Source organism: Ctenopharyngodon idella, chromosome 3 (assembly GCF_019924925.1).
Source record: "Ctenopharyngodon idella isolate HZGC_01 chromosome 3, HZGC01, whole genome shotgun sequence".
Classification (NCBI taxonomy): domain Eukaryota; kingdom Metazoa; phylum Chordata; class Actinopteri; order Cypriniformes; family Xenocyprididae; genus Ctenopharyngodon; species Ctenopharyngodon idella.
In genome coordinates, this window is record NC_067222.1 from 25,495,438 (window position 1) to 25,516,290 (window position 20,853).

Here is a 20,853-nt window from a genome sequence, read left to right on the forward strand (position 1 = left end):
TAGGCAAAAACAATGGGATTTAAATCACCAATCAATTTTTATGTTTCAGGATATTTTATAACAAGCTTTGTATAAAGATGATTGTCAACTATGTTATGAAAGATATAACAGAATGATTTGATAGACCATTTTGCTTTATGCAATATGTGTGTAAAATTGCCAAAAACGTGTTTTCCCATTATATACAATGCATCTATACGCTGTATCTAATTTGCATATTAATGTGTTCTTGGGGCAACATGTAATGAAAAAAAGAAGTGTAATAATGGGAGTAATAATTGGCAAGATTTTCAGAATAATATCTAATATTTCATATGAATATTGAAATATAATTTCTTTGGTAACACTTTAGTATAGGGAACACATATTCACTATCAACTATGATTTTTCTCTCAATAAACTCCTAATTTACTGCTTATTAATAATTAGTAAGGTAGTTGTTAAGTTTAGGTATTGGGTAGGGTTAAGAATGTAGAATAAGGTCATGCAGAATAATATGTGCTTAATAAGTACTAATAAACAGCCAATATTCTAGTAATATGCATGATAATAAGCAACTAGCAACAAGACCCTAAAATAAAGTGTTACCTTTTTTTTCCCCTATTCACTTGTTGTGTCTCCCAAAATGCCTAATAAACATGTTGTAAGTCCTGATGTCTTCTACAGTGGACATGTATGAAATCAATGTCCTGTTTCGTAACAGAAAGTCATATTTTGATTAGAAACCCCATAACATTTGAACAGATGTTGATTTATGACAAACAATTTAAAAAAGTAGTCAGATTTAAATGATAATTGCAAAATATTATTATATTTCCATAAGAAAATGAATGTCAGTCATTTTTAAAAACCAAGGAGAGGAAATTGTCCGAACATTTGAAATCTCTAAAAAAAAAATAAAGCCCTGAATGTGCACTTTACAGGACATTATGTTGTCAGAGAAATTCACAAAAATATAATGTCCACTGCAGAGGACGAAAGTCTATTCCTGGTTCCCAGGAGGATAATAGGCTAATATTTCCCCCATTTTGGCTATATTTCATGTGTTTCTGTGTTGATTACAGGGAATGAATAACCGTGATGCTCTTTAGATTCAGTAAAAGAGTGAATGAGACATCTGTTGTTTTGTGTTCCTCCTGTGCTTTAATGTAATCACTTCACAGAACACTTCAAGCCATTCATACTGTGTTGTGTGTGCGTCTGTCTGTCTATCTGGGGATCACTGAGTTTAAACACTTAACCTTCGGACTTCCATGTTCTCTGTCATTTTCCCAGTTAATTATCCATCCATCCATCCATCCATCCATCCATCCATGCATCCATCCATCCATCCGTCCATCCATCCATCCATCCATCCGTCCATCCATCCATCCATCCATCCATCCGTCCGTCCATCCATCCATCCATCCATCCATGAAGCACAAATGTGCGTTTTTCACCACAGATGGAAAATTTTTCCTCTCAGTCCTTCTCTGCACTCATAGCGACTCTAAGCATTTGCATAAAAATGTGAAAAGCAGATTCCATACTGTGTGCTAATGGATATAAGATCAGGTAATCAGGGCAGGTTCATTAAAACATGATAATATGCATTTTTTTTTTCATTCGCATCCTAGAAGCAAACTGCCTGCAAGTGTTCATGTTTTCTTGTGTGTGTGTTGTTTTCTTAGCGAGTTAGTGTGACCGGCTGATAGCCTCTAGGCCTAATGCACCTTTCACAAGCGCTACATCGTCATGGCAACCGGAGGTTAGTGTTAGGCGTGGCGATTACAGCGGTTGAGTCATTTGCCATTGTTACCTGCACAGGAAGTTTGATGCTTGTATTATCTTGTCGCAGATTAATCTGCATCAGATGTGTGACATATGCATTCCTGTGTGTTAATTTTCTCACTTTTTCTTTTCAATCTTGGAAATAATCTTGCTTGTATATTGTTTAGGGTGTTTTAGAGACCAAGGTATTTATAGATGTCATGAGGGCCTCTCTGGAGGGTTTGTCTAACTTGATCAGATCTGCAATGGCAGATGGTATGCAAACACACACACACACACACACACACACACACACACACATCAGCTCACACACAGGCATGAGTCACTGCCTGTGTTCGCTCAGATAGACTGACCTTTTAATCAGGATTTAGACTAATGATACTGAACACACACAAACAGACACAGATTCTGTTCTGACGAGTTTTATAAATTGTAACAAGTAAATAAACTGTCTTCATATCTTCCACAGGGAATTTCTGGTTGATTAAATTTTATAGTAGCTCAACTTTTCCTTTGTCTGGTTGTGTCGTGATCTTACTTTCTAACGATTTCAACATAGCAATCTTGTTTTACTGCTTTGTTCTGCTTTTCACTTTAACCTGTTTAACGTGGAAGAAGTCTGCATGAAGTCAGATAAACAGTAGTGCTTGAGCACATTCATATAAATTGTTTTGTTTCTATGGTCATTTTCCTTCCTGGCAACCTGACTTGTAATGGAGGGCTGTGAGGCCGAGGCTTTCGGTTCATTTGGTTATTCTCATAATCCTTCTCCCATTCAAAAAGCTCAGTTTATTTAAATAAAATAAAAGCTGAAACAACACAAATCTTTAGTTTTTTACTTAAATTGTCATTTGCACTAAATTGTTAAATTAAATTAAATGTTTAAAATGTTAATTTAACTCAAACCATTTGTGTTGGGACTACATGAATCATTTCTGTTGCATTGACTGAAACTGGGCAGTGGATTTCTAGTTCCCAGCATGCTTTGCATAGGGATAGATCAGGAGATTAAATGTTGAAATGAAGTGCTGTTTAATGTGTTTGGGGTTTTTTTAGTAAAGGGAAAGGCTTGTTAGTCTTTAATGTTCAGTTATGCTGGACATGTAAAAGATTTTTGTAGTTACCACTGTGCTGAAGAGTAGAGCTTGTTGTTAGGTTGTGTGCGGCGACATTAAACTATTGTGCATGTTGATTTACTCATTGAGCCATAGCTTTGTTGGCATCAATGCAGTGAAAGGTAACTTCTTGTTCATTATATTCACATGCTATAGCTATAAAAAGTTATGTATGAACATGTTCCAGACTAGCTATTTATTGTAACTTGAAGTAAGATTAGTTGATTACAGTGCTGCTCTTCTTCATATGCAGATTAAGCCATCTGTGTACAGTCTGTGGCCCCGCCCCCCATCAAACAATCATGGATCTCTCATGTGCACAACAGCTTCCCACAACCTAAGCACAAGCTTCACTCTTCACCACAATGGTAACCACAACAACTTGATGAATTTAAGTCCATACAACAAGACTACAATAAATTAGTCCAAACTAATTATTTTTTGTTGGAAAAATATAAATCAGTTTAATGGAAACGTGTTCCTTGCTTTAATTAAGTTCACTCAACAGATTCTTGAAAAGAACCTAAATTGATTAAGTTTGTTCAACTAACTATTATTTATTTAAATGGACTTGTTGTAGTCTTGTTGTATGAACCAGGGCCGTAACCACCATAGACATTGAGGGGACAAGTCCCCCCCAATAATTAGAGATGACCAAATTGTCCCCCCCAATATTTGATATTATTGATGCTGCTCTGCTGTACTCCATTATGCACCGCTCTCTTTGTTGTTAGGATGACAAAAAAAGTTTTAAAAGTTACATTTTTAGGCTGGTCTGCCTCAGCGGTCTAACAGTGCTCATCACTGTCAGAATGAGTGAGCTGGCCAATCACATCAAAGAAGGCGGGGCTTACTGTTCACTAGAGAAAGAGGAGTGTGAATTCCAATTTGATGCTTTCATTTTAGCAGTAAAAGAGAGCGTGGCGAGTAAGTAGCTAAACATTTAATATTTGACGATTGTTTTATGATTGAAATATTTAGCAACTGACAGTAATATCCAGTGATGCAAACAAATTTCGCCATTTTGAATTGAAAACATGCTATTATTTGATTAACATTATATGATTAATGTGATTCATAACTGAATGCGACAAGACAAGAAATGTTTCGCGTTTTTGACATATCAGAGATACAAATAACAGTGAATATTAAAAAAAACAAACAAACAACAAAAAAAAAAAACATTTGCAAATAGTTTAAATTGATTACTTAATAACTATAGACATGGAACTTTTACCGTTCTTATTTCTTTTTTGTTGTTCCCTTAAATCCCTTTTAATCCTTTGATTATTTAATTCCTTTTAATAAAGGAGCCGCCCCCCCTCCCCCAGAAAAAAATCATGGTTCCCCCCAATTTTCAAGACATGGTTACGGGCTTGGTATGAACATTCTTCTTAATTGTGTGGAAAAGTTTTCCTTAATTCAGTTACGTTCAGTAAACAAACAATATGTGGGACTGTAAGATTCAGTAGTTCAAGTACCACTTTTGATTGTTTTTTAGGATGAAGTCAAACAAAACGCTGTGATTCATATTCCATTTATTAGAGTAGAACTTGGGTGCTGAATTAATTGTACTGTGTTATTTTCGTGTCCATGTTTATTTATTACAGTGCTCTGTTGTCCCTTTAACTGGGATGGTTTGTTTTTATATGTGGTCAGTAGATTTTTCATTTAAAAAATTGGTTCAACCTGAAAATGAAATTCTTTCATCATTTACCCTCATGTCTCCGCAAAAGGAGATGGTTTGCAGAATGTTCACTCTACTCTTTTTCATATAATAAACATGAATGGTGACAAAAAGCACCAGAAAATTATCATAACAGTAGCTCATTTGTATTCAACGCAGTCAAAATTTAATTTAATTAATTATTCACTAATAAACACATCTCGCATATGCATAATTGATACTATTGAATACTATTAAGCTAATGTGGAAGGATTTTCAGTATGTTACATTTAATTTTAGCATGTTAGCTATCAAATTACTTAAAAAGATGACACCCTTTTATGCTATTTTTTTATGTTGCTTTTTTTTTGTTTTTTTGAAGCTTATAGCTGCTGGCCACTATTCACATTCATTGTATGGAAAAGATCTCCTTTGGTGGTCCATGGAAGAAGGAACATCAAATGGTTTCAGATATGAGTACATAACAGCTGAATTATTTCTTTAAAGAGAAAAGTACTCTTTTATTGATTCACTCTTTTTTTATTCTTTGCACCATTAGTTTAATTTCTGTCATCAGATCGAGAGGAAAAATGGCTCATTTACTCCCAGAATGCAAGAACTACATCTGAAGAGAACCGAGCTTGGAATGTGTGTATAATTTTTTGTTGTTGTTGTTGTTGCATAAGGTCAGCTGGCACCAGTCCCTCCCTGCTGTCAGGATTTCTATATCCTCACCGGCCATAAATATTCTTTTATTCATCCTCCCGTAGAGAAAGCGAGTGTTAGTCAGTGTGGAAATGGTGGCGGGTTCATTTGGTGTTGGTTCATCATATTAGCCTTTATAGCTGGAGGGATGGAAGAGCGTAAGAGAGAGAGAGGAATGCTCTTTTGGATATCAGCTTGAAAGTATTTGCGCAGTTTGAGTGACGCGACAGCTTCAGGGTTGTCTTTGTGCGGCCGTCAATAAACGCACACACAGATGGTGTGTGTGTGTATGTCTGTGTTTTTGGTAGTTTGAACATTGCCCGTTAAGAAAATTGCCCTTAGCCCCTCTAGCAGCCTGTGAAGTGTCGGATGAGTGTTTTTGTGTTAATATGTGTGACAGTTCACTCTGTATAAACTGGTCACCATATGACACTACATACAAATGCCACTTTTCCATCTGAAGCAGTGTTTGTATTATCTCCTGCTTATCTGTTCCTCCTCACAAGCACTCACACACACAAATGTTTATATTTGTTTTCTTCTCTCAGCGCTATCACATCAGATCACGCACAAACTTCCCCTCCTCGCCTCATTAACATCTGTCATACATGGTTTTCTACATGGATTCCCTCTTATCTTACCATGGCCTCTGTCACGAGAGAGTTTCTCTTTAAGATTACATAATCCTTCCCATGAGGTCTAGCCCTGGCTGGCTTTCTAAAGTCAGTTGTGTTGAAAATGTGCAAGAATCTGTACCTTTGGGTTTCATGCTTTGTGTCCAAAGGGATAGATGTTGACTGAGTTGTCGATAGCTGTTGATCAAAACATTATTGGAGTTATCTATAGATGAATGTCCTGAGAGATGAAACTGCACACAAACTTCATTGATTCTCACAGTGTCTCTCACTTGCAGTGTGTTTTTAACTGTATTTTGAATTATTTTTATATAATATATTTGAAATAGATTTTGACTGATTATGTAGATGTTTCCTTGTACTGTATATTAGTGACAAACCGCGCAGGTAATTGTGTCACTTGCAGCATTGTAAACAAGCTAGTGACAGCTCCATCTGTCAGTCAAACTGCACAAAAATGTGAAGAAGACACATTGTGATTTTATTCCTTTTCATTTTGAAAGTTGAATGTGAGGAATATTCCACGTATGCATAGCCACATGGAGCTCTGGAGAAAAAATGACTCAAGGCATCCTAGAAGAAGGCACATGTGTTTTCTTCAGAAGAGTGTTTCATTTGAATCAAGCATGTCTCTTACATAAGCGAGGATTGAATCTCATTCTTACCATGTGATTTAAACCATGCCATTTCAAATAAAGTTATCTGCCAATTGGCGAGCGACTTTATTTACTATTGGTGCTTGGCAAGTGTTCGTTTTGAACCCTGCTCTCATCTGGTGCAGTGCAGACAAAATGCTTGGCCAAAACTGACTGAAGCTGGTCATATTTTTGATTTAGAAGAGATAAGTCATAGTCTTAGTTCATGGACACTCAGGCGGTTTTCAGGGATCATTCCAGAATGCACTAAATCCTACACTGCTGTTTTTTTTTTTGTTTTTTTGTTGTTTTCTGGAAAAAGAACCACATTTTGCATTTATTCAAGTGATTCAATTTGAGTGTTCATTTTGCATATGTTCAGTTGTCCAGTCAGCTGATTAATCTCTTTCCAGAGGATGTGTGTGTCCTTCAGTTTCCCCCGTTCAGCGTCTGTGGGCTGTGAATGCACCCAGTAACCGTAGATCAAGATTTAATGCTTCACATTTAATGCTTCAACTGTCAGTGGACATATTCCTCTTTCTCTCTCTCTCTCTCTTCTCTCTCTCTGTCTCTCTCTCTTAGATTTTCTTTCCCTCTGAGAAAAGAGCAACACACTGAGAGGAAGTAACAGTCTTGCAGACCTTAAAGAGTTAGTTCACCCAAAAATGAAAATTCTGTCATTATTACTCATCCTCATGTTGTTCCACACCCGTAAGACCTTCGTTCATCTTCGGAACACAAATTAAGATATTTTTGATAAAATCCGATGGCTCAGTGAGGCCTGCACTGACAGCAAGATAATCAACACTTTCAGATGCCCAGAAAGGTACTAAAGATATATTTAAAACAGTTCATGTGAGTACAGTGGTTCAACCTTAATGTTATGAAGTGACGAGAATACTTTTTGTGCGCCAAAAAAAAACAAAATAACGACTTTATCAAACTGCCAAAGTCATGTGATCTCAGTAAACGAGGCTTCATTGTGTTATAAGTGTTTCGAAACGTTTTGAAATTTCAATGGTTCATGTGACTTTGTCAGTTTGATACACGCTTCGAACCACTGATTCAGAACAAAAGATTCATAAAGCTTCGAAGCTTCATGAAGCGGTGTTTTGAAATCGCCCATCACTAGATATTGTTGAATAAAGTCGTTATTTGTTTTTTTGGCACACAAGTATTCTCGTCGCAAATATCAAAAATATCTTAATTTGTGTTCTGAAGATGAACGAAGGTCTTACGGGTGTGGAACGACATGAGGGTGAGTAATTAATGACAGAAATTTTAATTTTTGGGTGAACTAAGCCTTTAAACTCTTATATTCTTACCTCACATGTTCAGTGTGTGTATCTCTGTTCGGTTAAATAGGACTGTTGCATTGTGAACTTCTTCATACAGACATGTGTGCTTCTCAAAGTTTTTTTTTTCTTTGCTCAAAACTGTACATGCTAAGACAAAAGGGTTCATACAGTTCTCTCCTTCTCTCTTTCTGTCTCTCTACCATGCAGGTTTTCCGGGTTTCCTCTCCAGAAGTTCCTGTTCTTAGATGGTAACAGAGAGCTTGAGATAAGAGGTAAAATAAATGTCTGCATATGGGTCAATGACATGACATGCATATTTTTGACATGAAGTGCATTATTTTTGTTTTAAAATAATTTGATAAATTCATGACATGTATCACTTTATTCCATAAAACCTATTTAGTTTGAATTAATTTCCAGTACGTTCAAATAATAAATATTTTTTTATGTTTTGGTATCTTAAAGCCCCAAAATGTCAGGGTGGCACAACTGCAAACATGGGTCTTTTAATATGAATTGACAAGGTAATAACAGTAAGCATGATAATGCAGCATCCAGAGGACCCCAATTGATCCTTGTTGCAGAGAGAAAAGGTTTGTAGATCTTTCTCAAATACTGATAAAAATAGCTACTTTCAAGTATGAGTAGGTTGGTATACTTTCCATGTCAGGTGGTACAACCAATGTAAAACTAGGAAAATGTTATAATATCATAAACTTTTTTTTATTGTATTTAGAAATTCTCTGTATGAACTTGCTAGCATAAGCAAAAGCTAATACAGGCATCCAAGTAGAAGCCTGTTCAGTAAAAAAACATTATTTAAGCTAAATAAATCATACATTTAAGCTAATATTGTCTATTATTCTATTTTTTTATTATTGCTCTAAAATGTTAGTTTAAATTAAAGATCTTTTACACTTTCAATTATTTTAAATTTTTAAATAACTTTAGATGCCACTATCATATCAAGTAAAGAAAAATTGGTCAGTTTATATTAGGATGTCTTTGACTGCTATGTACTCGCATAAAAAAGTTAGGTATGATGTATTTGTTCATGTTGTTTTGCAAAATACTTGTGCTGATATTGATATGGAATACGGGTAAGGTTAGGACGTGTTTAGTGATATGTGTAGGTATAAGGGGTAAGGGAAGGGTCAAAAGTGTAATTATAGACGTCATTACAGAAATTAATTAATTACAGATGTAATATGCAGGCATTTTTAAAAAAATATAAGTACAATGTTAAATGGATATGTACACAATAAGTGCACTGTATAAAATGATAAATTTAAATGTTAGTACATAGTAGCATTAGTACATGGCACATTAGATTTGATCCGACTGCAAGAGAAGCATATCTTGAAAAAAAGAGAGAAAAAAGAGAGGTGATGAATCTTGTTTAGTAGTTATTTTATAGTGTCCCATTAACGTTGCTATGCATTTAATGTTTTAAACATTTTGATGAATGTATTTTTTATTTTTTCTTTAAAATTCTTTCATTCAAATTCTCTCTGTATCAATATAAAACATGATGTTGTTGTTATTCAATCACAATCAATTATAGTGTTTATAACAAATCAGCCTATTCCAGTTCCTATGTTCTGAATGTGATGTCATGAGATTTATTCTGTTTTTGATCAATTTATTACTTTTACTTCAATAGACACTGTTGACTAAAACACTTTTTTTTGTATGTAATTGAAGTAGAAAAAAAAAAGAAAAAAAATCCAGTGTTCAGCATATTCCCTGTCATTACTAATGTGGTGCAACCATGTAAATGATTGATTTAAACCAACCAATAATAAGTCAAAGTGAAGAAATAGCTGAATTTTCTGTCCTTAAAAAGTAAAATCGCATGCTAAAGATACTACATAAATACCTGGTCATGAATGCAATAATTATAAATTAATATGAATAAAATACACAAACACAAAATAATAATGTGTTAGGCACTGTAGACACTCTAACTTTGAGGGTTACTTTGCTAAGATTTTACTTATAAATTAAATTAGGAATATTTACATATATTTGGTTATACCACCTGACAGTAAAACAGTCAAAAATGTAAACACTTTGAAACGTTATTTAACAACTGAAACTTGTTTAAACAAATTGTTCCTGACTCAAAAATATGCATTTAAATCCACTTTGAAAAGATTAAAAAAAAAAAAACTTTTGAAGCTTTATTTGTCAGTGACCCATACGTGAGTGTGATTGATTGTCTTGTTTATTTGTGATTATAATTGCAATGTGATTCCTATTGTGATGTGATTGCTATTGTTTTTTGTTGCTGTTATTATGATGTAATGATGCAGAAAACATATCTGGTTACTAAACACAACCTCAGTTCCTATGTCGGAAGCTGAAGAGAAAGGTGTTTCCCCATAGCGTCAGCTTCTGACGTAATGTCGAAGTGACCAAAATCGAAAGGGAAGTAAAACTGTTATCTTGAGTTAGTTGGAAGGGATAATGAGTTACTGCTCGCATAGCAGTGTACACGTTTTAATTCATTTTAACACTTTTAACAGACAATTACATTTCATATACATGTTATTGTGATTCAGGAACAAACTGTTTTTTTTTTTTTTTTTCATAAAATAATTATCTCAAAATGGCACTAAGTAGTAAGATTATTATGATGATACTTAAAGATTATATTAAATATAAATATATTAGTTATTAAATATATTTTTAATTCATTATTATGAATTATAAGATTATAAAAATTAAAGAATGCACCAATTTGGCCATGTTTAAAATAAAATAAAATAACACAAAACAAAACAAGTATCAGTATCAACCAAAAATGCCCAAATCGATGCATCATTTTAGATTATGGCTAAAAACCACAGGCTGATACAGATTCCAATATATTATATTATTATATTGTAAAATCAGTGTTGGGTAAGTTACTTCAAAAAAGTAATTAATTGCTAATTACTAATTACATCATCAATATTGTATTTAAAATACTTTTCTAATTACTCTGTCTGAAAAGTAATTTAATTACTCAATAAGTAACTTACTAATTACTTCTTAAAATCCCTATAAACCTTGACCGGATAGACAATAGAAAGGAAACTCTTTTAATAATTTAGTCAAACATGGAATAGTTTAGCCTTTTTTTGTAGTTTTTTAAAACATTTGAACTTTATTAAAACATATACTATAATACTTTAATTTACTTTATAATACTTACAAAACAAATAGGGATGTCACTATACCAAAAATCTAGTAGTCGGCACCGATACCACCAAGTGTGCACAATACTCGATACCACGATAAAAATATATAAAATACAAATAAAGCAATGCTATATTTTTTTCCAGGTAGGTCTAATAATAGTGAGTAAAAATACCACAGAAATTGAATAATCAAATATAAAATAACTCTGCATAGTCATAACTGTATAAATTAAATATAGATTAATCCTTATTTAAGCTTTTCTTTTGTTGTTTATCATTTATAATACAGACAGCCAATAGTAGACAGTAGCATGTTTTAAAGGCTGCTGTCACTAAGACCTAATGGAGGGAGACAATATGCTGTTACACATGCTGTTAACATTCACATAACCAACGTGATTATACACCAATACGGGCATTTTGACATAACTATTTGTGTATTTGAACGTTTATGTGTAATAAACCGCAAAAATTTGACACTCGCGAGAGGCGGCTATGTGTGTGCGCTTCGGTTGAGAGTGCACTGACTGAAGAGCGTCTCTCAGAGAAGGCGCGCGCAGTTTTTTCTCTCTAGGACATAGCTTAGATTTTACCGTAATGTTCTTGCCTACCTGTGTCAAAAAAGTGAAGTAATTGGAATATTTCCATTCTGCAAAACAGCCACTCGCTTTTGCCGACATCTTCAGACAGCGACTACACAGCCAACTGGTGCGAAGTTGCGAACTCACACGCAACTGCACTACAGCTAACGATTTTAAAGAGGACAAATTTAGATTTTAAATTCAATATTGATTTAAACAGAACTGTTGAACTAATTTACAGTATGTAACGCAAGTACATTATAAGTAACTGTAATTAAATTACCTAAAAATGAACAGTAATCCCTTACTTTACTTTTTCAGTGGATAAATAATTTAATTACAGTAACGCGTTACACCCAACACTGTGTAAAATGAAGTAAATGTTATCAATGTTATGATAAAATACAATACCGTTTACTGCCCATTGGCATTGGCACACATTATAACCCATAAGACACACACTAGACAAAGCATAATTAAGTATCATAGTCACAGAGCCTCATTAAATCAGGACTGACAATATGCACTCAGTTCCCCCATGGTGCACCTCCCCTCACAGAGACCGGCATTGTCCTTATTTAAAGGCTTACAGCTACAGGAATGAAAAAATGCTTTTGTAATTTGTTTTTACTGAGAGGAGGAATTATCTACCTCCTCCCTGAAGGTGGAGGTTCAAGGTATTTGAGAAGTGTACTGTTTGTGTATTTTATTTTCTTAGCCTCCTCCACAGCTAAGAGGTCGTAAAGGTAATGAAGCCAAGGAAGGCCACAGGGCTTGATACACAGCCTAACTTTTACTCGTAATTATTTAGTTACGGTTTATTTATTTATTTACTTACATTTTCACTCTGTTTGAGCCTTAAAAATGTGTTTTGTTTTGTTTTTGTTTGCTTGTTTTGTCTTCCTTGAGTGTAAGCTTTTTGAGACTAGTTTTTGGGACTTTTTGATTTGCTGTATACATTGTTCATGTTATAGATTTACAGATATTGGCATTTACCTGTATGTTTACTAGCACTGTTCCCTAACCAGAATTTACAGTGGCAAGCAATTTGTTTGTCCACAGTGAACATGAAACCTGTGTGATGCAACACAGTTGCAAGACAATCAGAATATATTTGATGTGTAATATACAGCTATGTGTTGTGGGACTTTCAGCCGATGAGATTTTACTGTAGACAGAGCTACCAAGTGTGATTCTGCAGAAATAGAAACCAAGAGGTCAATAAAAGGTCATTTCGGTTGCTGCTGCTTATCCAGGACTCTATGCTGTACGTTAACCACACTTTCTGTCTGCACCCTTCACCCCCCTGTTCTTTGGTTTCCAGAGGCCTGTTGCTGAAGCTAACAAACTCTTGAGTTTCAGAGTAGGTTTAGAGTTGACAAAACCATACAAATTCAACCTGGTTTAGATCAGGTTCAGTGGGCTCACAACGCTCAGTATAATCGTTCTGTCAACTCAGGGTTTGATCCAGAGTTTGTGATTAACTCTAGAGCACATGCACCTGAAAGTGTGACAAGCAGCGAACATGGAGAGCTTCAGCAAAGCCACTTGAAGGCAAGCCTGCAAGGTTAGCAAAAAATAGTGTAACACTGTGGTATGCAGGGAAGGAGACTAGAGGCCGTTCTTTTTAATGGATGTCAATGGAGGAGAGGCTTCACTACACTGAATAAACTGCTTTTGTGGGAAAATGGCTTATCATTTAATGAATCGACAGCACATCGGCTAAACTTCAACATGTTTGCTCTTAAACATTAGAGTTTACACCGAAAAAAAATGCTGTTTTATAAATGAAATCACAGACAATTGCATGACATGTAGGATTCAGTTTATGGTTCTTATTCATTTCTATGGTATCCGCAAACAGTGATTGACTATCACACAGCTCTGAATGAAATTCAGTGACATCAAGGCTGTAATGTGATTGGTTATCAAGGACATGTGATCCTAGTTAGCCACTACTCCAATTGTAGAGCCAAGGACCCTTGTATCTCCCAGTAATAAGACCATCTCTGACGTCACTTTGATTCACTTCTCGCGAGAGAGGCGTTGCAATTCACTTCTCTGTTGAAGGTTAAGAGATTGTTATAAAGAATATCAAGAATTTATAAATGTAAATACAAGTCATGAATAAACACTACTGCTGCAGCAAGAGTTTGAGAAGGCAGCTGAATGAAAATATAAATGCATGTATCAACTGAATTTAAATAATAATTTATATAGGTTCTCAATTTTAATTCATATAATATAAATAAAATAAAAATTAGCAGCAAAAGACAAGCAATTTTGTCTCTAGAATTTTTTTCACTATAAACTGCTTTAATTTGGAGGGAGGAGTGACTTTATTGCATTAGATATGTGTCACTTTGCTCAGAGTTGATTGGTCTAGTTTTGGTTTGTGATCTCTAACCCAGAATAATACCTGCTTAGCCCTTTTTAGCCTGAAAAAACCAACATGTCCTCCAACCAATACGCTCATATAGGTCATTTGTCACTTCCCTGAAATACGATCCATAGGACTGTTTACTAAAGTTGTGTCCCTATCGACAACAGGACACTTTCATTTTAATGCATTGTACCCTTTTTTCTGCGTCATATTTCAGGTTTCGCGTAGCTCAATTGGCAGAGCGTTGCAATATACAATGCGATCATGTGATCGTAGGTTTGATCCCAGGGAACGCATGTGCTCATAAAGTGTATATGCACTATAAATCACTAAAGGTAGGTTTGGGGTTGAGGTAGGTGTAGTCGTTAATAATTAAAAAAGAGTTTTGCTAAATGGAAATAGGACAAATGGCGGGTAAGGGGCCGTGTAAAAAGTCCACACATTGCATTTTGATTGGTAACGACAGTCATACGTCATTTCATGACGACAGACGTAACACGACACTGTTATTATTTTTACGCCAGCTAGAGGCCGCATGACTTTAAAATGTAAAGATAGGTTGTAATAAGGTGCTTGAAAAAACAACCTATAGGGTCGTTTTTTGGAGAAGGACAGTCTCGAAAAAACAGAGTTTGTTCAAATTAATCTCAAACTTACCTGGGGTACTTTTCCCAAAAGCATCATTAGTCAACTGTGGTTGCAAGTTTTATTGAATTGTGTCAGTAACGACAAAACTTGCTACCATAGTTGGCTTCTATCATCTATAATTTAATCGTTCTTATCTGAATTCCTCATATTATGTGTACTTATGGACAATAGCACTGGGAGGATCACAGTTCCTTGAGGAGCCCCAGTGGAAACAAACAAGCATGAGATGGTAGTTTCTGTTGATTTAAACATACTGCTCTCAGCTGGAGAGAAAGTCCAGAATTCACAATGTGATGGAATCACAGCTTGATCTGTGTTTAAGCCTCAAGGGAACAAGGTACTGTAGTTAAATGCAGATGAGAAGTGTAGAAGAGGATCTTCGTGTAAAATGGCTTCTTCAGATGTATTATGTATGATGTTCAGAGCTCCACTGAAAACCTTATTTGGTCCTTATAATCTCAAAGCTCTGACCTTAGGACTACATGTGTGGTCACATTCTGTGTGCGACACTGCGTTATGTGACACAATGATTAAAGGACATGCAGACACACATGGATTTATCCAATTAATTGTGATTAATTTGCATCTCTGTGAGGATTATTTTTAGTTTATTTGTCTTTTTGTTTGTTATTTTCCTTGGTTACTCATTAGTCACACCTGTGTCTCATTTAGTCCCCTTGTGTATATATACCAGTTCTTTGGCGGTTATTGTCTTTGATTTGCTGTGTGATTCTTGTAGATATTTCTCTTGCGTGTTTTCTTGGTTTATTTAAACCCACTGAAGTGCCTTGAGACACGCAGCTCTATTCAAAGTGTTTACGAAACAGGAAGACAGGGGCGGGACATATTGAACAGCTCCTCCCCTTTTTTAAAATAGCCAATAGCGTTTTGTTTATATCACAGCTTGGCCAGAGTCGTTGAGTTTGGTAAAGCCACAGTTTCCTCATAATCTCTAACTGTTTCTCCTACTAATCTCCTCCATATGGCTTTAAAATACAGCATTCTGTGCAGAATTCAAATGGGTTGTTTTCTGTTTTGCGCCGACTCACGCATACGATCCGCTCTGTGCTCTTGTGTCTCTAGACCGGAACAGGCTGTGTGTGCGCTGCAGCGGTTCGCGTGACACTAACGCGAAACCAGATTTCATTCGCCCCAATGGACAGCATATTTACACTGTCTAAATCATTCCCTATCCCCTATATTGTGCACTGTTTTAGCTGCAGCTTCATTGTCTATCTATAATGTATGGGGCGGGACGCTTTAAATTCTAGAGAGCATTTGATTGGACAGAAAATCTGATGAGAAGATGAAGTGCATTGTGATGTGTGAAGTTTTGAATGCTTCTAAATGCAAATTTTGTCATTGCTTTAGAGAACACTAGCTTATAGATAACAGTAAGGCTAACATTTTCATGCTAAAAGCCAAAAAACTTCCATTTTGATTTCATGGGGACTTTAAAGACTATTTAATAATATCGCCTTCTTAATGCAACAGATGTGACACAAACATGTAATTCAATCAAACTGATGAATCGATTGATATTCCAAATTAATACACAACAAGAAAAATACCTAAATTATTTACATGGCCTGACTTTACAAGAAAAATATCTAAAATACTGTATATACATGGCCTGATTTTATTAATAAATTTAATTACAATTAATTTACAATGATATAATGACTTGAAAAAGAATTGTAATTCATTTAATTAATTTGCACATCATGTTATTAATGCAATTAAACAACTTAATTTGCTTAATTTGACAAAGATGAAGAAGACTACCTTTTTCCCAAGAAACATACTAATATGAACTTTTTTATGCATTTTCTGCTAATGTTGAGCACAGCAACTCTCGCTGAAATGTACTCTGAAAGAGAAAGCACTTTTCTAAAGAGAGACCTCTAAAGGGTTTAATCTTTGCCATAATCTATTGCTATCTCTTTAGGTTAGTGCTAGAGGATAATGATCTAAATGCTAAAATGTGTGGAAACAATTCAACATCCATACACTCTTAAAGGGTTAGTTCACCCAAAAATGACAATTCTGTCATTAATTACTCACCCTCATGTCGTTCCACACCCACAAGACCTTCGTTCATCTTCGGAACACAAATTAAGATATTTTTGATGAAATCCAAGAGGTATCTGAACCACTCATAGGCAGCATCGACATTGCACCTTTTTACGTCCAGAAAGGTAGTTGAAAACATGGTTAAAATAGTCAATGTGACTACGGTGGTTTAATAATGTTATGAAGTGACAAGAATACTTTTTCTGCGCAAAAAACTAAAAAAAAATAACAACTTTATTCAACAATTTGAACAGTTGTCATATGTAGTGAATGAGCCGGCATTTGGATGTAAACAAGGGACCCTGCACTAAGTTCACTACATATGACAACAGTTGAACCACTGCAGTCACGTTGACTATTTTAACCATGTTTTCAACTACCTTTCTGGACGTCAAAAGGTGCAATGTTGTTGCTGCCTATGTGTGGATCAGATACCCTTGGATTTCATCAAAAAAATCTTAATTTGTGTTCTGAAGATGAACGAAGGTCTTACAGGTGTGGAACGACATGAGAGTGAGTAATTAATGACAGAAATTTCATTTTTGGGTGAACTAACCCTTTAAAATAAAGGGTCTTTACTGGCCATGATGGAACATTTCAATTGTCAAAAGGTTCTTCATAGTGTAATAGATCAGGGGTGTCCAAACTCGTTCCTGGAGGACCACTTTCCTGCAGAATTTAGCTCCAACTAGCCTAGAAGTTTCTAGTTCGCCTTGATTAGCTGGTTCAGGTGTGTTTAATTGGTGTTGGAGCTGAACTTTGCAGCTCAGTGGCCCTCCAGGAGCAGGATTGGACACCCCTGCTTTAGATTATTAAAATGTTCTTCACACTAAGAAAAAAAAGTTTATTTCAAGAACTGTTCACTGCAAGATTCTTTGGGAGAAGCAAAAATTGTTCTTCTACGGCTTCGCTGTGAAAACCTCCTTTTGCAACCTGTGTTTTTAAGAGTGTATCAGCAACCAACAAATATTCAATAGGATTGATAGAGTGGTGAAGAGAGCAGGTGTGAGAGGAAGTGTTAATGTGTACAGTAAGCTGTCATGGTCAAGAATGCTTCATAAGATCAGAGAGACATCTGACCTGATTTCAGCAGAAGCAACCATCCAAATTACATCAAACATCAGTCTCCTTAATCCATCACATCAACCGGAATCAAATGTTTGTCTTTGTGGTTAGTTGACTGGCAATGAGTGGCTTTTGTGTCTGCCTTCTTTATAAGTGTAGTGTTCGTGTGTGTGGTAAGCTGACTGGAAATCAGTGGTTTTTGTGTCTCTGTGTAGGTGTGCAGCTTTCAATTCATGTACATGTCTGTGTGGTTGCACTGCTTGGAAACACACACATGCTCACGCGAATGTGAACACACACACAACGAGTGGGACAGGAAGAGGCGGGAGAACTCTCTTCTCTTACAAGTTTCTTCCGTTTTGAGTGAAAGCTCATATGCTTATAGGTGACAGCTCAAGCGAATGAAATGCAAAGGTTTCTCACATGGCTCATTTTAATTACTGCTTTGTCTTACACGTTTATGTTCTTTGAAGACACTTTCTTACCACAGCGATTTCCGAGCAGGGGTTTTCAAACTGAAGTCCAAAGACCCAACCAATTTTGATACGATTACAGTTTCATTTTCACTTTTTTCAAAAAAAATTAGATAAACATCAATAAAAACACAATACTTATTTAATTAGTAATTTTTATTAATTAAATAAGATTATTAAAATCTAATATTAATATTAAGATGATTAAAATCTAGATTATATTACTAATTATATCAAGGTTAACACTCACAATAATTGCATAATTAATGGGCATTAATAATTCATAACCCGAATGAAATAACCAAGATTAATAATCAGGATTAAACTCAAAATAAATTTATTTAAAAATGTAATCTGATCAAATGAACACATATTTATAGATTAATATAGATTATTATAGATTAATATAGATTTCTAATTTATTTTGTTATTAATTATGTATGATTATTAATAATTAAATAATTATGATTATTGATCTTCTTATATTTTATATTTTATTTTGATATTAATCTTGTGAATTTCTATTGAAAATTACTTTATTTACAGCCATGTGTGTGTGTGTGTGTGTGTGTGTGTGTGTATATATATATATATATATATATACACAAACACACATGTGAACTTTAGCGGAAAAAATAAAATGCTACTGAAGTGTAAAATATGTCCCCTTTAACGAATTATGCTTCAGTCTAACATCACTGGTTGTTTTCAGCCTGTGCAGTCATCACCATAAAACTGTCAGCGGACTCATCAGATGACCCTGCCAGGAGGGATGGTTGAATATGTAGTTTTGAGTGTGTTTATGCGCACAGAATTTGATGTTTTATTCAGTGCCTGTATTTGAAACACAAGCAAGTCATGCGGGGATGTTATATTGATGGCGTAAACAAATTATATTAACACAGAGACAAGCCAGCACTTCTGCACACACACAAATGACTGGTGGTCAACCAATATATGAACCAATTTATGAAGATTAATAATCATGTTAATATTATAGTACTTTATCAAATAGCATATTCTTTCTCTTTGCTTCTCAGTTTTTTGTTCCTCTCATCTCTCACTTAATGCTCAGTGAAGCTTTCTTATTTTCCCTGTTTTTTTTTTTGTTTTTGTTTTTTGTTTTTTTTGTGGTACTTTAAATATAAAGAAGTATAAATTAGTGAGTATGGGCATCTTAGTGTGTCTGTGTCTATCTGAGGATGGCACAAGATTCATTTTAACATTCATTTCCTTCCTCTTCATGCTTTCTTCTTGGCAGCAAACTGTCTTTGTTGACACAACACATGCATTAAATGTGTAGAGAAAGTTAAACTGTGAAACTTCAAGAGTTTTCCCCTTAAAATGTTTTCCATCAAACATGTTCCTGTCAGTGTTAGAATCATGACCTAATCGTCACTGCCTAGGCTTCAACATGTTGATCATGTCACAATTAGTAAAATGGGTGGAGCTTTTTTTTTTTTTTGAATTGGCATTTTATTTTTATTACAATTAATCTCACATTTTATGTCACACTCTCATTATGACAATGGATCTGGATTTTGTACATATGAGCTTTTTTTTTTATAATTTTTTATTTTTTTTTTAATTTATAATTATTCACACACACACACACACACACACACACACACACACACACACACAAAATCAGCTTTACCATTACAGGAATAAATACATTTTAAAGCTGCAGTCTGTAACTTTTTTTTTTTGGTTAAAAATTATCCAAAATCAATTTTTGAGCATGTACATAACCAGCCAGTGTTCAAATCTATCTCCTTACCTTAGCCCGATTTACAACGGTAAGCTTGTAATAATGTTTTATAATTCAAGTGGTACTGGTGGGTTTCCGTGGGAAATTCGTGGATGCAGCCGTTCGTCTTTGCGTCATTATGTCACGTCTGTAAACAGAAAAAAGGATTCCCAGCTAGTAGGCTATATGGCATGTGAGGATGCTGCAGGCGGCAGATCATTTATAGCGTTTTCTCACAGCAAATGAACGCCAGGACCTATGGTGAGATGATGTATGACTATTCGTTGATGACTTGCTCTGTCATATCCGAATGTATTTTCCCATGTAACATCACAAATCCCACAATATACAAATAAGATGTTTTTGGTAGGGCTGTGCGATTTATTACACAACCTGAAAAATAACATTCTTAGTGCGATTATGAAATCTCAAAGGCTGCGATTATTATTTTTTTTATGCTCAGATTGTTAATGAAGTATGGCTTCAAATGCTGATCCATCTGAAAGCACTGCGAGTTTGAGTCGCTTATAATGTACATTTGAAAAAGCAACACGCATCAAACATCTTTCCAGGCATGAGAAGCATTTATTAACATCTTGTCCAACAAAAGACAACATTTATTAACATGTTTGTACTCCAAACTCACTTCATAACGACAGTTGAGCGTCCTTCTGTGAGATGATGTGGCTTCTTACACAGAATAAGGCAGTCATGTGTTTATTATAGGGATGTGCAACAGCGACCAAGTACTCGAGTACTCGACCGTGACAGCGACAATCGATCATGTAAACAATGATCGAAATGTATTTTTTATTTTTTCTCCTGATTGGTTACAGCAGCACTTTGGGCGGCGCCCTGAGCTCTGATTGTT

At 35.0% G+C, this 20,853-nt stretch overlaps 1 protein-coding gene across 4 annotated transcripts in view; it reads left to right on the top strand.

The window, feature by feature from the left end:
• Window positions 1-20,853, top strand: part of stat5a (signal transducer and activator of transcription 5a) — an 86,220-nt gene that overhangs the window by 38,467 nt on the left and 26,900 nt on the right. For 2 of the 4 annotated variants that reach the window (XM_051889624.1, XM_051889628.1), the window contains exon 2: window positions 8,032-8,096. The exons of 1 other annotated variant lie outside the window; for it this stretch is intronic. The gene's annotated coding sequence lies outside the window, so the exon portion shown is untranslated. Of the gene's footprint in view, window positions 1-8,031; window positions 8,097-8,289; window positions 8,418-20,853 lie in introns of all 4 variants that reach the window. One more of the 4 variants, XM_051889625.1, reaches the window with a different exon arrangement.